At 43.0% G+C, this 22,781-nt stretch overlaps 1 pseudogene; it reads right to left on the minus strand.

Annotated features, from left to right (window-relative positions):
* Positions 1-17,227: 17,227 nt before the first annotated feature.
* On the minus strand, positions 17,228-20,840 carry LOC150066317 (THAP domain-containing protein 2-like; annotated as a pseudogene).
* Positions 20,841-22,781: the final 1,941 nt, after the last annotated feature.

Here is a 22,781-nt window from a genome sequence, read left to right on the forward strand (position 1 = left end):
GTGTGTGTGTGTGTGTGTGTGTGTGTGTATGATTCCATTTCTATGACTTTCTGCTCCAGCTCCACTGTTTTATCCTCTACTCCAGAAATTCTATTTTTCATCTCACTTATTCTGTTTCCTATAGCTTCTATTGTGGTTTGCATTGTGGAAATTGAGCCATTTATGATTCCTATATCAGTTTTGGAAGCATTAATTTTTTAATCTTCCTGGCGGGCTATCCCGCCCTGCAGGGATGGGGCTGCAGGGCACAGGTTGTGAGCAGAATAGGCTGGTGGTGGGGACTTTCAAGTTTGGAGTCCACCTATTCTCGCCTGTGCTCTCTGTCTGGGATCCGGTGATTTTGGAGTTTCCTGCTTTGGCTTCTGTTCTCTCCTAGTGTTCTATCATCCTGGGGGGGTAGGGGAGGCGTCTTTACAAATCTCTGCCTTTGTGGCAATTCTGATGTTTTGTTTTGTTTTGGATGTTCTTGTTGTTTTATAATTTTTTTTAGCCCTGGTACTTGAACTCTGGTCCTGGGTGCAGCAGCCCTTAGCTCTTCAGCTCAAAGCAATTGCCCTACCCTTGAGCCACAGCCTCACTTCCAGTTTTCTGGAGGTTAATTGGAGATAAGAGTCTCAGGTCCTTTTGTGCCCGGCCTGGCTTTGAATTTGGATCCTCAAATCTCAGCCTCCTGAGTAGCTAAGATTGTAGGTGTGAGCTAACACTCCCCAATGTCATGGTTTTTTCCAATTATTTCCTTTTTGTTTTTTGCTTTTTTAATGGTCCCAGGGCTTGAAATCGGGCCTGGGCACTCAACTTTACCTTTCTCAAGGCTAGCACTCTACCACTTGAGCCACAGAACCTCTTACAGCTTTTTTTGTGTATGTGGTTTCAGGTAATTGTATGTTCATTGCTGTCAGTATCTTGGGGGAACTATTTGTTGGGACCCCAAGGCTCTGAGATCTAGGCATTGCAGTTCAAAGGCAGCTCGGCACAAATGTCCGTGAGATTCTTATCTCCAATTAACCACAAGAAAATGGCAAGTGCTGCTGTGGCTCAAAGTAGTATAGTGCTACCTTGAGCTGAAGAGCTCAGGGCCAGTGCCCAAACCCGGAATTCAACCCCCATGACCAACCTAAAAAAAAAAAAATAAGCCAGCTGGGAAGAGTGACTCATGCCTGTAATCATAGCTATTCCGATGGCTGAAATTGAGGATCAAGGTTCAAAGGTAATCTGGGCCCTAAAATGTCCGTGAGATTCTTATCTCCAATTACGCACCAGAAAAGCAGAAGTGGTGCTGTGGCTCAAGATGTAGCAGGATAGCCTTGAGCTGAAGAGCTCAGGGATAGCACCCAGGCCCACAACAGACCCCCCACAAAAAAAATCAGAAAATGAAAAAGCCACTCATGGATGACCTCGGTAAGCTGGATGCCAAAGGACAGGAACCCCACAAAGGAAACAAGTCCCAAGATATTCCAGAACTCTGTGGTCTATCTGCTCTGACACAGCTTGTGGATGCCAGACACACCATCCAAGTCCCTCAGGAGACCCCAGAATAGGCTTCTTGTTCTTTTGTTTTGATTTTGGCCAGTCCTGTTGCTGGCTCTCAGGCCAGGGCAAGTCCCTGGGCTTCTTTTGCTAAGGTTAGTATTCTTACCACTAGAGGCACAGTGCCACTTCTGGACTTTTCTGATCATATGGTACTGAGGAATTGAATCCAGGGCATGCTAGCTAAGCACTTTAACACTAAGACACATTTCCAGCACCAGAATAAGTTTTGTCTCTGCTTTCTGTTTTTCTGTCATTTTGTATTTACTAGGGATCTATTCAGTTGGAACAGTTGGGAAAGGAGAACTAATATGTTCAAGAAACCCCAATCAGGGCTCAGTGATTAGTGAGGACAGGATTTTTAGGGTACGAAAGAGGTCTGGTGTTTACCAGATCTCCAAGCAGGATTTTTTTGTGTGTGTTTTTGTTTGTTTGGTCTGTTTTAGCAACATGGAACCTTGTTTTCTGTGTCTGTGTCTGGTGAAAATCAGAGTTCTAGAAATAGGCTAAATCCACAAGTCGTAGGCTGTGGCCCCTTCCTGTGGCAACACTTGGAGATGGGGCCACCACTTCCTTGGTTGGGACATTTAAACCATCTTGGCAGTATAAAAATTGTAAGGAGCTCCTGGATAACATTGGTAATAGACAGTTTACCATCTGGGCTAAGAGATGGCTTCCCTTGTCACTCAAAGGTGTTCAAAGGTCAATTGGTATGTTCATGACCTTGCCACTAAGCAAAAAATTGGGCTGGGCATGGGAAGGTGATCTGTTACGTGGTTGACAAATTTTGTCCTAAATGTTGGCTATCCATAAGAGTAATATTGGCAAATGTATCTCTTGCCTCTAAAATTCCAGAAACTGTGTGGTTGATACTCATTTTTGCACACTTGAATATCCTTGTGCACAAGTATGTATGTGTATGAATAAGCATGTTCAGATAAATATTTAATGGTATTTTAATCTATAAAGCAATTTGCATTGTAATCAAGAGCTGGGTATACTCACAAGGGGCAACCAGGAATACATTGGGAGACTTCATGGAAATTGTCACAGCCTGCCGCACTGATGCGTCACTTTGGAGGCAGAGTGCAAATGATCACAGTCTTAAATAGCTGTAAGCAGAGATTTATTTCTCTCTCCTTTCTTCTTTCTCTCTGCTTCTCTTCTCTGTCCTTCTCTCTCTCTCTCCCCCCCCCACCCCTGGAAATCCTCCACCATTTATTTCATACAGCAGCCAGTCACAATAATGGTCATCTGTGCATGCAGTAAGCATACATGGAAAAATCAAGCAGTCATGCTCTATCCATGAGCACAGAAGGAACAAATCAACCAATGCAAAGAAACTTCCTGGTCAGCAAGTACTGACTCATTGGTGAGCTGCCAGGTGCCATCTTATAATCTTAGTTCCTCAGGAAGCTGAAAACAATGTCTCCAAAATCTCCCCCTTTTTTATTTTAGAAAAGAAAAGAAAGAAAGTGAAAGAAAAAGGCCTAGGATATGTGGGGCTACCATCAGATGGATTGTGCTTGTCTTAGGTGTCTCCAAGCTTGTTACTCTTCTTGCCTGTCATGGGATCACCAAGTACTCTTTACTTGACTCCTGTATTAGGTTGATAGGCTAACAGCTGGGACTTACCCGTCTCTGACTGCCAGTCATCCATTTAAGCAAGCCAGACCTGAGGGGAGGCACCTGTTTCCATTGCAGCAAACACCTGTCATATTAGCATTCGCTGTCTGCGTTGACTTTTTATTATTTTACCCAAGCAATATAAAATATTACAATTATAACACATAAAAACAAACCCAAGCCTATCTAATCCTGCCCACCTTTGACCAAATCTCAAAACAGTGTCAAATAAAGCAAAGCATTCGCTGTAGGAATTGCAGTGGCAAGGGCAATACTCGCAACAGTAACAGCAGCCACAGATGTGGCAACGGCCACTGCTGTGGCCAAAGTCTCTTATACTTCTTTTACTGATAAGTGTGAAAGCCTTTTCCTCTGCCTATACAGGCACTGGTACTGAGGGACTCTGACTACAACAGACAGAAAAAATAGGGAAGCATTTCAACATTAACTAAGAGAACAACATTCATGAGAACTTGAAAGACTAACATTATTATTAGAACAATTAAAGACTAAAAACAAAAATGGGGAAATAAGGTCCATGCAAGTGTATTGCTCACAAAGCAACTATCATTCGTTCATTTGTTCAGAAGTGTGAAAAATACATTCTCCCTGCCACATCTGTCCAGAGGCTGCATGTACAGAGGAAGAAAGCACTTTCTCTCAAAGATAGGGCAGATAAAGAAGCATTAAAGTGAAATAACATTAAAATGCATTCTATGACAAAGTGCCTTGAGACAATATGTTCATGGAGAATGGTGGATTAAAATTGAGAAGAATGGAATCTTGGAAATACAAGTTCTTATACTGACGAATATCCCAGCAACACCAGTTTTGCAGGTAGCATGTTAATAATAGGATGTTGAATTCCTTATAAGCAATTGAAGTGGAATCAGCAGTCAGAAAATATTACTTTGCTGACTCTCACAGGTCAGTAAGGTAAGTATAAACATCCACAAGAGTCCTGTGTTCCTCAGGCCTTTGCTGCTTTGTATGTTCCCTGCTTATTTTTATTTTTTTATTTTTGTGTGGGTCGCTCACAGAGCTTGAACTCAGCCTGGGTGTGTCCCTGACCTATACAACTCAAGGCCACTGCCCTACCATGGGGCCTAGGCATTGTCCCTGAGCTCTTCAGCTCAAGGCTACCACTCTACCTCTTGAGCCAAGCCCCGCTTCCTGTTTTCTAGAGGTTATTTGGAGATAAGAGTCTCAGGTCCTTTTGTGCCCAGGCTGGCTTTGAACCTTGATCCTCAGATCTCAGCCTCCTGAATAGCTAGGATTCCAGGCATGAAACACCATGCCCGGCTTTGTTCCTTGATTATTAACTCACATCTACAAAAACCGTGTGCCGAGGTGATGAAAACAAGGCTTTACTAATAGGGTATTGATGTTTGAAAATTGTTATTCTCACAATGAAAATGTTATAGCTTGACATAGAAGAAATCATTCAAAATATCTCACCTAAAATTTAGAAGAAAAACAACAAGTTGTGCTGGCAGAACTGGTTAAGCACCTGCAGAAAACTAAAGCTGGATCCTTCTTTGTCACCTTGCACTAGAATTAACTCCAAATGAATCAAAGACCTGGAGGTAAAAGCTGACACACTGAAAACTTTACACGAAGGAATAGGAGATACACTAGGCCTCCTTGGCAGAGGTCGAAACTTTCTTAATAAGGACCAAGAATCACAACAAATCAGAGAAAGGCTGGATAAGTGGGACTGCATTAAACTGCAGAGCTTTTGTATGGCAAAGGACATAGCTAGTAAACTAATCAGGAAGCCTACAGAGTGGGAGAAGATCTTCACCAACCAAACAACGGACAAAGGCCTCATATCTAAAATATATCAACAACTCAAAAAATTGAATCACTCCAAAACTAACCTCCAAAGTAGCAACCATCCCATTAAAAAATGGGCCAAAGACTTAAAGAGAGTCTTCTCTGAAGAAGAAACAAAAATGGCCTATAGACACATGAAGAAATGCTCAACATCTCTGGTCATAAAAGAAATGCAAATCAAAACAACTCTAAGATTCCACCTCACTCCAGTTAGAATAGCCAGGATCAGGAAAACGAATGACAACAGATGCTGGAGGGGATGTGGCCAGGAGGGATCACTACTACACTGTTGGTGGGAGTGCAAACTCGTTAAACCACTATGAAAAGCAGTGTGGCAGTGCCTCAAAAGGCTAAACATAGAACTTCCCTATGACCCAGCAATTCCACTACTTGGCCTTTACCCAACCATCCAGAAACAAGGACATACTAAACCCACTAGCACAACAATGTTCATTGCAGCACAATTCACCATAGCAAAGATATGGAACCAACCTAGATGTCCCTCAGTTGATGAGTGGATCAACAAGTTGTGGTATTTGTACACAATGGAATTCTATGCTGCTGTCAGAAAGAATGACATCGCCCCATTTGTTAGGAAATGGAAAGACTTAGAAAAAATCATATTAAGTGAAGTAAGCCAGACTCAAAGGAACTTAGGCTCAATGGTTTCCCTCATTCGTCATAATCAGTAGAAACCTTGGGCTCTACTACCAGAGATTTGCAATAGAGCAAAATCTTGATACATAAGGCCATATAATGTGAAGCTAATTGAAAGGACCTCCAGGATATTGAAACAAAAGCCATATAATGAATGATTGTTGTCCTTAATGTACTATGTTGTCTCTCATCTCCTTTGCTGTCCCTTGGTTATCTCATATTGGTATAGTATCTCACTTTGTTATCTGATACATTGAATTTATTTGTATTTGGATATTTGAAATTTGATAGGGAAGGGGGGAAAACCAAGACGGGTGGGGGTGTGTGTGGGGGGGGAAATGGGTATCAAGACATGTGAAAGGGTATCAATGTATGTGAATTAATGCACCTTCTATCTGGCAAATATCATGTAACCCTTTTACTAATTACCTGATTTTGATCCTCAAACACTGGAAAACCCCACCCATCTCTCATTTCTAACACTTCTACTCTTTTAGCTAACTTGCGGATAGATCCGGTGAGGCTGGCTGTTGGCTCTCCCCCATTGAGGTGCAGCCAGCTGAACTATGGGTGTTGGCTTCCTATCTTGCAATTCCTCACCAAGCACAGGCCTTCTAAATCACTACCATTTAGTTCTTCCTCCTCCTGCTCGCTCGATTCTCTCTCATATATTTCTCCAAGCGTCTCTGTGCTTTTTTCCATCTGTTCTTTAACTATTTGGTTATAGGAAAGCAAGCACTCTCATGTAAGTTTCCACATAGGAAATGTTCCTCGTGGGAGGTCTCCCTGTTTTAATGCTTTTTTCAAATCTAATTTATGTAAATCCCATTGTGGTAAATTAAGAAGCCCTTCATTTAAAAAACAGGGACTTTCTTTCACTATCTTATCCACATAAGCCTCAACCATGGCTTCTTTTACTGCAGTACCATTAGCTTTAAGTAAATCTTTTACTCTAACCATCTGGTTCTTGGAAGCTTCTGAACCCATTATTCCCTTGCCCTTACTGCTCTGGTCAGAGACTTCTGCGAGGTTCCTCAGTACTTACCCACCATGCCGAAGTGAAATGAAAAAACGTTCCCTGTACGGGTCACCACTTGTCACTGCCTGCCACAACAACGCGTCATTTCAGAGGTGAACTGGGAATGATCAGAGACTCAAACAGCTGCAAGCAGAGGTTTATTTCTCTCATTCTTCTTTCTCTCTGCTTCTCTTCTCTGTCTTTCTCTCTCTCTCTCTCTTCCCCCCTCCACCAGAACTCCTCCACCACTTATGTCATACAGCAGCCAATCCAATCACAGTAAAGGTCATCTGTACACACAGCAAGCATACATGGACGAATCTAGCAGTCACAATCTATCCACTATCATGGAAGAAACAAATCAACCAATGCAAAGAAAGATCCTGGCAGCAGGTACTGACTCATTGGCTAGCTTCCAGGTGCCATCTTATAATCTTACTTCCTCAAGAGGCTGAAAGCAATGTCTCCAACAGTTGCTGGCAGCTCAGCAGAAAGTGTGCAATTTGTCTGGGAGATGATGCTTCCAACTTGGAGATTCCCAGCCATCTACTTTGTCATGCTGACCACCCCCACCATGATGAAAGTCAATGGAACCCCTGACTGACTCCATCACATGCAGCTGGTCCTGATGGAAGACTGCTTTGGATCTACTAGAACTTAGATTTTTGGTGTGTGACATTCTTTCTGTGCCTCCCAGATCTGTAAACTTTTTCCAGCTGGACCTGGAAAAGCATGTTCAAAGTCTCTTGACTGTATGTGTATCAGTCATATGAAACTAGCTTTAACTGCTGGAGAATTCTTAAATTACAGGTGGGAAAAGCCAAAGCAAAAATTAAAGGGGAGTTCTGGACAGCCTTGGGATAAACCTGTTGTTTTATAGGACAGACTCCTCTGTAAATTTTGGTGAAAATAACTTGGTCAGGCTCTTGATACTAAGGGCCCAGTGAAGCTCTCTCACTAGGTAATCAGTGATTTGATTTCATGTACATAATACCAGTGGGGAATGAATTAGGGTACTTGAGCTAAGAAATGCCATCTTGCCATCTTAATAAACGTTAAGACAAGATGGGACTTTCTGAGAGTTTTAGAAGGAATAGAAGACATTCTTTGGTTGCAGAAATGTCATGATTTTAGGCTGTAGAAAACCTGTTCCCTGTAGATAATTGCAATTCTGATTATTTCCCTAGAGTCTACTCTGCCTGTTCATCATGCTTTTATTAGAAATAAATAGCCACCTCTACATTGCTGTGTTTTATGTATAATACTTCTTTGAAGGCTGTTAAGGCTTGCTTCCACCTCATGTATGTGATTTTTGTTTTGAAAAACTTGGTTCAAGCTCTGCTTGTGGCTGCTGGTCTTTGAGGCATAAGTCCACCATGCAGTCGCTGGTTTTCTAAGAATGACACCCAATTTGATCTCTCTGTTTTCCTGCATATCATAAGCAGCAGCTGCTTCAAGTCACTGGGCATCCTTCTTTCCTTCTTTCTTTCTCCCCTTTTGCTTCTTTTTCTTGTTTGTCCTGAGGTACAGTGCACTGTTCATTAACTTTTTCTCTCATGGCTAGTGCTGTACCAATTGAGTCACGGGTCCCCTAATGGACTTTTTGGTACATAATTGGAGACATGAATGTCACTCTCCTGCATGGGCTAGCTTCAACTCAAAATCTTCAGATCTCAGTCCTGAGAAGCTAGGGTTGCAGGGGTGACCTACCCACACCCAGGAACCAAGTGACCAATTTCTTTAGCAAGAAATAATGAAAGTACTTTCTTGGGTCATGATATGGAAAGGATTGTGTGGGGAAAGGAACAGTTTTAAGAAGGTTTCCTATCCTCAATGTTATTTGTCCCCAAGGAAGTAAAATTGGAGAAATGTTCTTACATATGCTTGCATGTTCATACTTACACACACACACACACAAACGCATACATACATACACATATACACACTCACACATACATACATACAAACATACATACATACATACATACACGCACAAATCCGCATTAATACTGGAGAATAGAGATGGTAAATACTTAGCTATGCATGTATGTATGAAAATAGAGCTATGAAATGGAGCTATGTCTTGAATAGTAGAATGTTAGCCTCAAGCAAAATAACTCAGTGGCATTGCCCAGATCACAAGTTAAAGGCCCAGTACTAGCATAAAAAAAATCTGTTATAGGGCCGGGAGTTTGGCCTAGTGGTAGAGTGCTTGCCTACCATGCACAAAGACCCGGGTTCGATTCCTCGGTACCATATACATAGCAAAAAGCCAGAAGTGGTGCTGAGGCTCAAGTGGTAGAGCTCTAGCCTTGAGAAAGTCCAAGGACAGTGCTCAGGCCCTGAGCCCAAGCCCATGACTGGCCAAGAAAAAGCCTCTTATACATGTACACACATACATATATGGTATATGTATAACTATATTTAAATATATATTTAAATTTTCATTTATATGAGTGATATATATTGATGTCTCTCTATATCTATCTATATATATCTGTATATGTGGGTGTACATTGGCAGCAGAGAAATTTGATGTAAAGTCCCGACAGTTTCTACATATACTCTGTATTGCTGAGTCATCTGCCCTTTTTGCAATGATTATATTTGAGATAGGGTCTTCCTTCTGATAATGACTGCACATAGACTTAGGTTCTCCTAGTTCAGATTTCCTCCTTTGATTATGGGTGGCTTCAACTGGACTGGGCCAAATCTTTTTTTTTCTTTGTACCCATCACGGGGCAAGAACTTAAGGCCTGGGCAATGCACAGGAGCTATTTTGTTCCAGGTTAGTGCTCTACCACGCCTACTTCCAGCTTCTGGTGACTAATTGTGAATACCAGTCACAAAGCGGATCTTGCTCAGGCAGATTTTGAATAGCCATCATCGGATCTCTGCCTCCTGAGTAGCTCAGATTACAGGATGGCCTATCAACACCAAGTGCAGCTCCAATATTTGTGAGATTATAGTGGGGGATATAACACCTTCTTTCAGTTCACTGCACGCAGTTACACAAGTCTGAGTGAAAAGTGGACCAGAAATGGTTATATTATACAAGCTGAGAAATTTTTCAAATAGTGACATAGGATAGAAGGACAATTCTACTCATTGCAAGTTAATCCTCTCATTGAGCTGCTCCCCCACTCCTACCCCAAGATGCACCGCAGAGAGAGGATGGTGGTGTTAGCATGGCCATATAATGGTGTTTTTAAAACCAAACCAGGCCCAAACCCCAGGAATTCCTAGGTAGTTCTAGCCCCTTCTTATGACAAATACAGAGACATAGTGAAGGGTAGAGTAAGTAAATTGATTACATGGCAGACATCTCCAGAGTAGGATGAACTACTGGCCACATCCTTCAACCATGTCCTTAGGCCTAGGGTGTGTCTAGGGATGTGAGAATGCTCTACATAGAAACATCTAGGGCGGCCTGAGACAGGCATGTTCCTTGAGCCAGGAGCTACTCGGTAGGTGATGGAGGCACTGAGTGGTGTCCTGTGCATCTGTACATGTCCTTCCTGAGATTTGATTGTGCTGTGGCCTCTAAATCAGCCAAGGTTGGGTCAGGTGAGGCCAGAGCCCCTGGCATGTGACTCCATTGTGATGTCAACCATCCCTCTTGGCTCAGGCTGGGAGACTTCAGGCTGACCACGCCCCTTCATTTGCATATGACCAATGGCCTGGGGCATCCAGGCCACGCCCACAAACAAGTCTGGTTGCCTAGTGTTCTTTGGATTCCATTCTTTGGCTCTCAGTTGGTCAGCAGTTGATCAAGTGGACACCGCTCCGGCGCTTGTGGGAGGAACAATCACTGAGTCTTGGGTCGAGTCCCCGAGGGCGGCCCCACACCTTCTCCTTCCCAGCCTTTGCTGTCTAAACACCAATCCCTGACCAGTGTCCAGAGCCCAGACAGCTGCAGGAATCCTGAGAGGCGCTGCCCGGTGTGCCTGCCCCAGCAGTGACCCCATGAAGACCTCCCGAACCTGCGGGAGCCCCAAGACCACCCTGGAGCAGTGCAAGGCCCCGGAGGAGCCTCCCAAAGGCCGCCAAGACCCTGAGCAGACTGTGCCAGGGCCCCCTGAGCAGGACAAGATGGGCACCGCCCTAGCACGCGTGCTGCAGGCCGCCGCCTCCGTCCACGCACAGCTGCAGGATCTCTCCAGCCAGGTGGGCAGGGCGAGGATCCGAGCCGGTCAGCTGGGGGACGCCCTGCGCCATCTCCACAGAGGGAGCGAGGCCTTGCAGATGAGAGTCCAAAAGATGCAGGAGAGTCTGTCTGGTCAGGGCCAGAGCAAAGAGGAGGAGGAGGAGGAGGAGAAGGTCAAAAAGCAGGAACAGGAGGAGGAGAAGGGGAAGGAAGAGGAGAAGGAAAAGAAGGAGGAAGAGAAAGAAGAGAAGGAGGAGGAGAAGGAAGATCAGAAGGAGAATGATGATCAGGAGGATCAGGAGGAGGAGAAGCTGCAGGCATCTCAGGCATCCATGGGTCCCCAGCGCCCACAGTGCCAGGCCAAGGAGCTGGCAGCTACCCAGACCACTGTTGCCCCGCCTAGCCCCGATGGCGCACGCCCAGTGATCATCCCCATCCCGGAGCAGCACCGCAGTAAGCAGTGGGAGCCTCGCCTCGCTGGCCGCCCACAGCCCCTTCCTGGGCCTCGCTGGGCCTGGAGCCTCGGGAGCCTCACTGGCCACATCCTGCAGCTGCCCCAGCTCCTGAAGGCCATGGCCCACACAGTCATGGATGACATGTTTGCCCTCCCCAGCCTGGCCAACGATGAGCTGGTGGAGGTCATGGTGCTTCCCTGAGGTCTGAGGGCCACCAGGAGAGGGGCAGGGCGCGTCCCCATACCACCACTGTCACCCCAATTCATGACTCCCCAAATACCTGTCGCCCCGGTCCAACAAGGCCAGACAGCGTGGCACAAGCAGTGCCTTGGGGTTCTGCCTGGCACAGGCACATGGGCGAGTCCACTACACCCAGCCTTCTCAGGTCTCTTCATGGAAGAGCGAACTGCAGTTCACAATGCCCAGACCCTGGGCAACTGGACCAACTCTAGTGCCATCAGCAGAGCCTAGGGCCCGAGGGAAGAATCACATCCAGGGTGGACTCCTCAAAAACAACCTCCCTCAGAGGCCAACTGGGGACAATGGAATACCTTTACATTACTCTCTCATCATGTGTGGTTACTTTATATTTTCCTAACAGTTTTGTGCTTTCTAAATTATTCACGGACTTTATACCTTGGTATTGACATTATCTCCAAAACATAATATATCATTGTATTTGTGATACTGGTTGTGTAAGGTGAGTGACAGTGTATTCACAGTCCACCTTTGTCAGAGGACACTGAACTATGCCCCAGCCTTCGTGGGACTGACTCAATGTTATGTTCAGAACTCACAGAGGGAGACTGATATGAGCAGTGGAATCAAACCTGAACCAAGAATGAAGATTCCAGTGAAGTGCCGAGGGGAAGGACTGGTGGTGGAAAGGTCTGTGACAAAAGATGTTTCTTCACCATGCAACTTGGGCAGTGTGCAAGAGTTTGATATTCCTTAAATTACTATATTAGATGATCCCTGTAATACTATAAGTTTTTACTATTGTATTGTATATAACCATTATTTTATTATATATTTATATATTGAGAAGTCTGCATTCCTCACAAGGCAGTGCACTGTATATGGTAGTACTGAATGCTAACATTTTTATATTATAAATGGTGTAACAGGTAAATTCCCATTAGAGACCAGAATACAAGTATAATAAAAATGAAATTGTTATGTATGATGAACATTTTGAAAAAAAGCAGGTATGAAGATTTGCAGTCATTGAAAACTGTACATCCAAAATTAGTTAATGTAATAGGAGAATGAAAATGCCTTATACAGATATAGGTAGAATAAAACCCATGTATAATTTTATATCAAAACATGTAGAAGTGGTATGTGTTGCATTTTTTGTAGAATAAAATATAATAAATACAATATAATATATATTATATTTATAATATATAATAAAATATAATATTCCAATTCCTTTTTCTAATTACAAAATCTGAAATTCTATAACCTGTGGTGGTGACGTGCACTGTGTGTGTGTCCAGGACCGGTCCATCCTGCCAGCTCAGGACACAATGCTGACAGGAAAGGAAGGAGAGGGCCAGCCTCCCCCACGAGGTCATTCTCACCACCAGGCCTCACTCTGCAGCCTCTTCCTGTGGAACCATGCCTGGAGCAGCCTCTCAGAGCCTTGAGGCTGCAGATGGGAAAGGAATCTCAGGACCCCAGTCCCTTGGCTCCCTGGGTGAGCAGAGCAGCAGGGCTCTCAACCCAAAGCACTCTCTGCATCATCTCTGCAGAGGTGTGCTGCTTCTTGCTGACTCCTTCGTGGCCTTCACCACTCTGTTCCTCCTCCAGGCCATAGGACTTGCTTGCTTATTTATATATTTATTTATTTATTTATTTATTGTTACAGTTGCTGGGGCTTGACCTCACACTGTCTTTGGGATTTTGCATCCAAGGTCAGTGTTGCATCTCCATTCCCTTTTCGCTGGTTACTTAAAGTTCTTGAGAATTTGTTTACCTAGGCTGGCTTCAAATCACATTGCTCAGCCTACTGTGCATCTAAGATAAAAGCAGGAGCCTCTGGTGTTCACTTACCCCATGTTCGTAAAAATGACAATAATCAGGGCTACTAATGTGGCTTAGTGGTGGACTGCTTGGGTAGCATGAAACCATGGCTTCAATTCCTCTGTACCAAATAAATACAATTTCTTGAAAAGTCTTCAATTTAAAGCCCATTGCACAAGCACAAGGATAATGAAAATCTCATCATAAGAATGATAATAATGATTCAGCAATTGTATCTCCAGGGGCAACAACCCCCTTATCAGTCCTTTCCTGCAAAATTTCCAAGTATTTCTTCCTCTGATCTCTAAGGTGAAGAAAGAACTCTAAGGTAAAGGGATAAAATGTTGAGAACACAGATGGGTGTGGTGGCTCATACTTGCAATCCTAGCTACTCAGGAGGCTGAGATCTGAGGATCAAGGTTCAATGCTAGCCCAGGCAAAAAAGGACCTGAGACTTTTATCTCCAATTAACCTCTAGAGAAAGGGAAGTAGGGCTTGACTCAAGTGTAGGCTGTAACCTTGAGCTGAAGAGCTCAGGGACAGTGCCTAGGCCAAATTCAATCCCCATGACCCCCACCCAAAAAGTGGGGAACACATGCACAGGCCCACAACATCATGGTGCTTCCTCCCCTAATTCCCTGCTTTCTCATTCTGCTTCATATTAATCTTGTGAAAATCGTTTTTCTGAAAAGCTTCTGCTTTAATCAGGTGGCTTTCCTGTTGACAGTTACATAGGATGCATACATCCTTTTCTTGAGCACTTTAAGGCTCCCTATTAGAAACTCTTTGAATCTGAGTTACACACTGTTAATTAAGCCACATGGGTTTGCAGGTCATGAACCTAAGATCAGCCACTGGGAGCAGAGGGACCTGAATTCAGCCAATGGGAGAGGATTGCTGGGACTTGTTGAGTTACGGATGAAAAGGGAGCAGCCTGCCTGCTCTTTGCTTCTTTAACAGATCTTTCACTAAGGGCACAGCCTTCTGCAGAAGTAAGCTTTGCTTTAATGAGTTCCTTTCAAGTTGATATCTTAATTCCTATGCAACACTGCAACACTGCAACACTGCAACACTGCATGATGCTGAGCTAATCCTGACAACATTCAAAGTCTGCATCATATAATGTCCTACATTCCCTTTCAACCTAGAAAATGCCAAAAGGAGATCTGCACAGGACATCAAGACTCAACACTGGTTCACATATGCATGCATATACACAAGATAACATCCATGCGCCACGAGTGTGATTAGTGTTAGAGTTTTTCCTAGCATGCACAAAGCCCTGGTTTCCATTACTCGGTACCACATACAGAGAAAAAAAGCCAGAAGTAGTGCAAGGGCACACATGGTACAGTGCAAGCCTTGAGAAAGCTCAAGGATAATGCCCAGGCCCAGGCTTCAAGCCCCAAGATAGACAAAAGCCAAAAAAGGTTACAGCCATGAGACACCAATATCTGTAAATAATTAATACAATATCCAATCATTTGCTTATTTCCTCACACAATCATTTGACATTTTTCTTTATTTTCTCCCATTTTAGCTTTTTCTAAAAATTTATGTAAAACATTTCTTGTGGAAGTGTTAAACTGTTATCATTACCCCTTGGCACCACAAGATGTCGCTGTCTATCAAGTTCTGGCTAAGGAAGAGCCAATGACGTTTCCAAAGCAGTATAAATCTCTTAAATGCATAGCAGCGTCCTATGCAGCAGAATAGAATTAAAAGATTCCAGACAAAACAATAGCTCATCTTCATATCGAGACAAGATTTGCTAGGAAGAGCAAAAGAAAACTGGGCAGTGACGACCAGAGCAGGGGCTGGAATTTGGTGGACAATAATCTACTGCATAATGGTGAAGTCAATGGCAGTTTTCCACAGTGTAATAATGCACCAAAATACCAGATAGGAGAAAGAATTCGAGTCATCTTGGACATGGAAGATAAGACTTTAGCATTTGAACGTGGATCTGAGTTCCTGGGGGTGGCCTTCAGAGGACTTCCAAAGGCCTACTTATATCCAGCCGTTTCTGCTGTATACGGCAACACAGAAGTGACTTTGGTTTACCTTGGAAAAGCTTTGGATGGATGACAGTGGCTTTTTCGGGTTGACAGAGTAGAGGAGACCTACTTGTGGAAAGTAGAACCATGAAGTGACAGTAATGTGTGCATGTCCAAGAAACATCCTGAAAACACATGAAGTTGTAAACTGGAGAAGCAACTCTACATCAGAGATGATCTTAGTGTTTCCTCTTTCCACTGGGCCAGAATAATCCTCAAGGTTGCGTTGGTTGAGTGCGCAATTCACTTATGAATGTTATACTTATTTTTCTAAGGTTAATATTTCCAATCATATATTTAGTGTTTTCATATTTATAGAAATTGATCATGTAACAACTAACAATGTTTCCATTAGCTTTAGATCTGAATTATGTGTTTTGTCTTTCCTTTTGTAGATATGATAAATTGTTTATGAAGGCACATCCATTGTGAGTTTATGTAACTTTAATTAGGCCATTCGTTGAGTGACATTGGATTGTAGGGTTGATCTGCTATAACACTTGAAGGTTAGTGGGGTTGTGAAAATAATGTAAATAATTCTGAAATCATCACTCTACCATTTATTTGGTAATTGTATTGTGTTTTTATGTTGGGCTTGGGGATTGAACTCAGGCCAAAAGCAGCGTCCTTTTGTACAAAAAGATCCTTATTGTACACTTGGTGATATAAGGCAGATCCTTTAGTTGTTCAAGTGGCCACCGTAAGAATAGTCTGATACCTCTAGTCTGTAAACTAATTAGCATTTTGCATAGGCTGGCCACAGATACACATGTATCTACATATATACATGTAGATACATGTTAACATGCATTTTTAAACAACTACATTTTATTTCCCTTTTGAATAATGGTTACTCTGTCTGACCTAGAAAAAGAAAGATAAAACGTAAACTCATTTGTAAAATAAATTAAATTGTAACATGGATAAGTGATTTTCTGTGATTAATTTTTACTGTGGGTTTATGAAAAGGGAATTAGAGGTCTACTATGCTGATTCACTACTTTTGAGATGCTAATAACATGTAGTTAGAAGAAGAGCCCATGTTGCACAGTATATCTAATACGTTATAGCTAATGTTTGCTCATTAATGCACCATCTTTAAAGTTGGATATTTTTATTATGAGAAAAGAATAATACATACTTACTTTTATTAAGATAAAAGCTAGATCCCAAACTCTGCAGTTTCACAACATGTTTCTTAGAAGGTAATTATGATGTTTTTGCTATTTTGAGGTACTTGAGGGCTTATTTACTTTGGATAACTTAAAAGTCTTCACATTCAAAAATATTATTTTCAAAACAAGGCTATGGTAAGTTTACTTTTACTCATTTAAAAATGCAGACATTTTAAAGTAAAAAAAGGTGTCTTATACCTCATCTTGTTTTGTTCCATAAATTTTCAAGCCAGTGTCAATTATGACTTAATTAACTCCAAGTCCAGCAGTTTTAAGGTCACAATTAGTGTGATTAAAAACTAAGTAGCATCTTAATTTGATGTAATATCCAACTTTTATATAGGAATTTTTTCTAATTTAAACACAATACAGGTCATAGGCTGTTTCATTTAAACTCCAAAACAAGCACCTGGCCAACATAATTTCCTAGCAAAATTTCTAGTACATTTTTTCATGTAAGGCACTTCCATTTATTTTCAAATAAAAGTTTCATTAAAAGTTTCTTTCTTTGTTTTTGTAATCAGGTCTTCTTAAGTGATACAGAACTTCCTAAGTATTCAGTTTGGTGTAACTGCCATAAATGTTAACCCCTGAAAAGAATGCTGGATTGATATTAAGTTCTGTGCAAGACACTTAAATGCAGGTATTCTGGTTTGTTTTAGATTTAGAGAAGTGCTAGTGTTTGGTGTGGTTAATCTTGTTTAAAGAATCTTGAAATCCTCCAAGGGAATACTGCTTAAGGCAGTCGGTAAGCCGGGTTCCAATGTGCCCTTAGGTCACAGGTTATTTGCTTCTAAATTCTTCTCAAAACATGTGGCTTTGACCCATCTTTGAGCTGCTCTGCGTTCTTTTTGGAGGCCATGTTTCATTTTTCTTCTTAAACTTGCTATTTCCTTTTCCAGCTTAATTATCCTCTTCTTTGCCTCCCTAGGGTTCCTAAAGGCGTAACTGTGTTCGAGTAGTACTTGTTGACTAATATTTGACTTGAAATTAGCTGGTCCGGCTGTAGTACACCTGTCATTTTTCCTCAAAAGATTCCTTGACTTGAGTTTCACAGACTCTATGTGAGTTAAAAGAAATCAAAAACGGTTGGCACAGCTGCATTTTAAGTCGTGGAGTTTGTCCTGTTAGGTCAAAACGTGAGGCTTCACAATGTTTTGAACATAGAAAAGTGCGCTTTCCTGGCACACAAGGTTTTCGCTGACTCAGGCAAACCCATTCCTTTCTTCTTTTGGGACCCAAGGGAAACCTGTGGAAGCTGACGCTGAGGTGCTTGCTGTAGTCGGTGGCGAGCCTGCCAGGGCGCAATGGGTCGGCCTTTCCCTCTTGCCCTCATTCAATCCGGAGAGGCTGGACGAACCCGGGTGGCATTTGCAGGCCCCACCGAGGGTGGCAGAAACAACGGAGCAGAAAGGAGTGTGTTTGGGGAGGGGGGTGGGAGGGAGAGTGGCCCCCCTCCCCCTGCCGTTTTCCCACTGCTCTTTATTAATATGCAGCCTGAAGCCAGCAGAGCCGATGGGCCCGGAGCTCCAGACGCCTGGGTGTGCCTTCACCAACATGGCGCACACAACCCCACAAGGTGGATTCGTTTATATCTTCTAATTTACTGCCAATAGAGGGCGACGTGAGAGGCAGCACTGTCCACCTGGTCACACTGGAAACTGAAAGGTGGACCACAGTAACTGGGTGAAATCAGTCATCCAAAACTGGAGACCTTAGAAGCACTGCTAGACCGTCTTGTTTTAAAAGCAGGAATGATAGTTAAATACAAGCATGTGGTAAACTCATATGTTGAACTGAAACTTATTTGTATAACTAATTTTTAAAGCTCTCATGCCTAGAACCCTTGGTTCTTGGGAGTCTGAGATCTGAGGATCACACTAGCTTTGGCAGGAAAGTCCTCAAGACCCTTACCTCCAAGTTGATATTGATGAGAATTTGTTAATTAGATATGAATGGAGGGAATGTTTTTGAGTATGTGTAGATGAACTCAGGGCCTATGTATTGTCTCTGTTAATTTTTCTGCTCAAGTCTAGAGCTCTATCACCAGAGCCATACATCCACTGCTGCATATTAGGTGGTGATATTTGAATTTAAGAGTCTCATGAACTTTCTTTCCTCACCTCATCTTTGTATTTACAATTTCTCTGCTAGAAAGGAAAATATAAGGGAAGACAAATGACTACACTTCCATGGCGCTAAAATAGCTGACTTCTAACATATTTGAAAAGTTGAACTACCTCAGTTCTGTTATCTTTTGGGGAGTTTATGCAGAAGTTGAGTCAGGGACAGTCAAGTAAGTGAAAATAATCAGATATGTGCAGTATCAGGAGAGATTGCTAACTGAGGTATCATGCAGGAGAGAGCTTGGAATGATGCGATGTTGGTCTGACTTGGCTTTAGAGAAGACAGGACTCGGTTCTCAGTGGAGCAGGGGAGACCAAAAGGCAGCTTTTCCACAGACATGCTGTGCCCCACCATCAGTGCCCCTTCACTGACACCCAAACCACTGACAAAACATCTGTCGTATGTGCCATTTATGTCAGAAATTTCAAAGATGTTTACAGTCTAAAAGACAGAACATTGAGTTATTTGTTTCCTTAGTGGCATTTTCATATGGTTGATACCTTCTCATAAGGAAAACAAACCGTTTTTATTTAGTAACATTTGGCAAAACAATAAGCATGCTACTACTGAGAAGGGACGCCCTCTTTGCATTTTTGTTATTTTTTTGCTGCTGTTCCTGGAGTCTGACCTCTGGGCACTGCACTGCTTCTGGGCTACTTTGCCAATGGCTCGCACCCTACACTTGAGTCAGCTTTTTTGCTGATTATTTTGAGATAGAATCTCTCAGACTTTTCTACCTAGCCTGGTTTCAGGACCTCTATCATCTAGGTCTCCTCTGCATGCAGAGCTAGAATTATAGGTTTCAGTCGGCAGGAACTGGTTTACAGAGTGCCAGAACAAGACTCTGGCAGCCTCCCAGGCCCCTGCTGCCCAGGCCCCCTCACACTTCTCCGGTCTGCTGAAGATGGAAGTCAGGGAGGTCCAGCAAGTGTTGGAAAGCATGTGTCTTGATAAAAAACTTGGAGCCTGCCCCGGGGAGGTTGTACATGCCTCACTGAAGGCTATTCGAATGCACTGTTAGGATTCTTATTCAATCATATTGCTGTATCATGTAGCCAGGAGCCTATGCATGTTTATGGTGGAGACTCAATATATGCACCTTTAATAGCTCTGCTGAGGGCTTTGATAGTCCCTGAAATAAGGCAAAAAGAAACTGCTGGAAGTTGTTACATCTGGCAGTGCACTGTATATTTTTTTAAGTGATGCTGCAGGTAATCTATCTGGTTCCCATGGGTTATATTCAATCAGTTCTCACTCTATCAATTACTTTGGTCATGAGAAGAGTACAACTGGCATCTCTCTTGCAAGTCAAGTTCATTGTGAATGTGGCAGATACTGACAACAGCAGCCCAGACGAAGGCTGTTGCGCTCTAACAGGAGAGTTGTGTGTCTGCAGAGACTGTTGACAAGGTCTCCTTTGCTCTTTGAATGTTCCTTCCAAGGAGTCTTATTTGGATTTTGGAAAATGCTAAACCTTTTAGACCTTCTGTAGGTCGGGCTTCACATGAAGTAGTGTTTTCTTGTTTTGTTGTGTTTTTTGGATGGATTCCATGACATTTTTAATTAAAACTGGGTTTTTATGTCCCATTTCACATGTCATGTATTCAACAAAAATCACATACATATGTATATACCACATACATAGAAAAAGGCAGAAGTGGTGCTGAGGCTCAAGTGGTAGAGCACTAGCCTTGAAGAAAGCCCAAAGTCAGTGCTCAGGCCCTGAGTTCAGGCTTCAGGACTAAAGAAGGAAAATAAATTCATTTGATCACTTCGGCAGCACATTTACCAGAAATTAAGTCAATTTGCCTTGTGAAATAAGTTGTCAGGATATATGCAGGTGGCAATATACCCAAATACATTGTTAAATATATTCTTTGTACCTAAATCACAGTCAATACTGAAGATAAAATTAGATAATATTTTTATTTCAAAATGCAAAAGCTCTTGCCCTTTGCAAATTACATTCTCTAATTGGAGAGTTTACTCTGTTTGACTTCTCTATGTTCAAGATAGTGGTCAAGTCTGTTTTAGATGTGCATTTATTTCTTTCTGCTGTGGTTTGAACCTGTGTGTCCCTCCAAAGTGCACAGTGTGTACAAGTGACTTGTTAATGTCATCTACCTGATGTAGGGGCCAGTGCTGAATGAGGTTCCTGTTCTGCTGGAGGGCTCTGTTTGTCCCCATGTGCCGCTCCCCAGTGTGAGTCACTTGTGGGGTGAGTCTGGGAGCTTCACTTGAAGGCCTCTCCACAGCCCACACTGTCACAGGGCTTCTCCCGGGGTGGGAGGTACTATGGGTTGGCCTGTGTTGTACTGCCTAAGGCTTTCTCAAGTTCTTTACATAAAAGGGTTTTATCGCAGTGCAAGTCCTACCATGAGGAAGAAAAGCCAAGCAGTAGGTAAAGGCCTTCAGCACTGAGCACACTCATGGCTTCTAGAGGTGTGTAGATGGCCTTGTATTTGAAAGGCTTTCCTCTATTCAGTGCATGGGTATGGCTGAGGACTGAGCTCTGATTCAAGCTTTGCCACACCTCCAGCTTTAGACTCATGAGAACCTGCTCATGTCCAACAAGATACTTTGTGTTTAAACCTTTTGCACACAATGGAAGTGTCTTTTACTGGATGCCGAATTTCTGCTCAGAAAGCATCCTGGAAAGATGAGATTGGAGTCACTAGTTGACTCTGGAATAGATGATGGAGTAGAAGAAGAACATGGAAAACCAAAATTTTTCCCATTCCTGCTGCTTGACAGGACACTTTTCTTGACTTCGTTTTTGCTTATGGCTACCACTATACCCCTTGAGCCAGAGAACCACCTCTTTTCGTGGTACTAAGGAATCAACCCAGGGTTTCTTGCATGCCTAGGCCAGCGCTCTTCCACTAGGCCTCATTCCTGGCCTGGAATTTTAAGGTATGCTGGGGACAGTATCAGAGAAACAGAGGAGAAGGGTGAGAGAGTTGTAGGGTTCTGAGAAGGGGATGGGAACTCTTGGAAAAGCTTGATTAGAAAGTGATGGTAGTAAGAGGACTTTTCTAGGTTTGCAGCAGTGTGGTTGGTGATGGTGACCATGGAGGGACCCTCCTGTTTTGATTGTACATTCTTGGGAGAGAGGGTTTAAAGGAGGACACCTTCACCTGGATGCACCTTAAAGTCACTTGGAGTGGTAAGTAGAAGAGTTATGTAAAGGGTAGAGAGATGGGTGTATGAGGTTAGAGGTGAGGAGTCCAATGGCTGGGCAGAGATAGGGAGTAATCCCAGGTAGCCATATGTTAGCTCAAGAGGGCCCCACTAAGTTATCCATTTTTAATGGAACCCTCTTAGGTAGACAGAAATCCTTGTTCCTGCCAGGGGACTAAAGAAGTGTGGTTAATGAGAAAGGCATGTTTTCTATTAGCATAGATATTAACCTTTTTCCCTTGTGCCAGTGTGAGTTCCTGGGTAAGAGTAGTAAATTCTGCCTATTGAGTTGTGGTGTGAGGTGGAAGAGGTTTAGCCTCAATTGTTGTTGTGTCATCTACAATAGTATACCCTGATTGGAAGACACCCTTAGAGGGAGCTTCCTTCCCTGAAGTGGTGTACCTTGCAGATAGGTTGGGAATGGTGGTGAGGGAAGGTAGAAGGAGATTGATGGCCTCCAAGCAGTTGTGAGTAGGGGAAGGTAGTGGACCTGTAGTAGGGAGTTAGAATTTAGGGGGAGTAAGCTGAAATAAAGTATTGGAAATGTCTCTGTAAAGACGAGATGGAATGACTATAGTGTGGAGGGTGAGAAGGGTAGAATTGGCTCTGTGTGACAGGTTGTCCTGGAGGCTGTGGAGAGTGAATGTAGATCTGCTGGCCAAAAGTGTGTTTGGAGCTGTCAGTGTCCTAAAAGCAGGCTTGCAGTACCTGAGAGCATGATTGCAATGATTACACTGATAATTCACCCCAGGTCAGAAATGAGGTCTGCACCAATGGAGTTTTTTTGAGGGGGGGGGTTGTTCTTCAGTCCCTCTCTGCTGTGCCCCCATCCTCAGCGGGAACAATGGTGTGAAGATCTTAAAGAGGTCTTCCCAGGTGTGGTCATAGACTGAGTATTTAGTCTCTTAAATCAGGCAAAGTTTGGAAAGACACAAGACAGTCAGATAG

Source organism: Megascapheus bottae, chromosome 2, assembly GCF_031878675.1.
Source record: "Megascapheus bottae isolate mThoBot1 chromosome 2, mThoBot2.hap1, whole genome shotgun sequence".
Taxonomy (NCBI): Eukaryota; Metazoa; Chordata; class Mammalia; order Rodentia; family Geomyidae; genus Megascapheus; species Megascapheus bottae.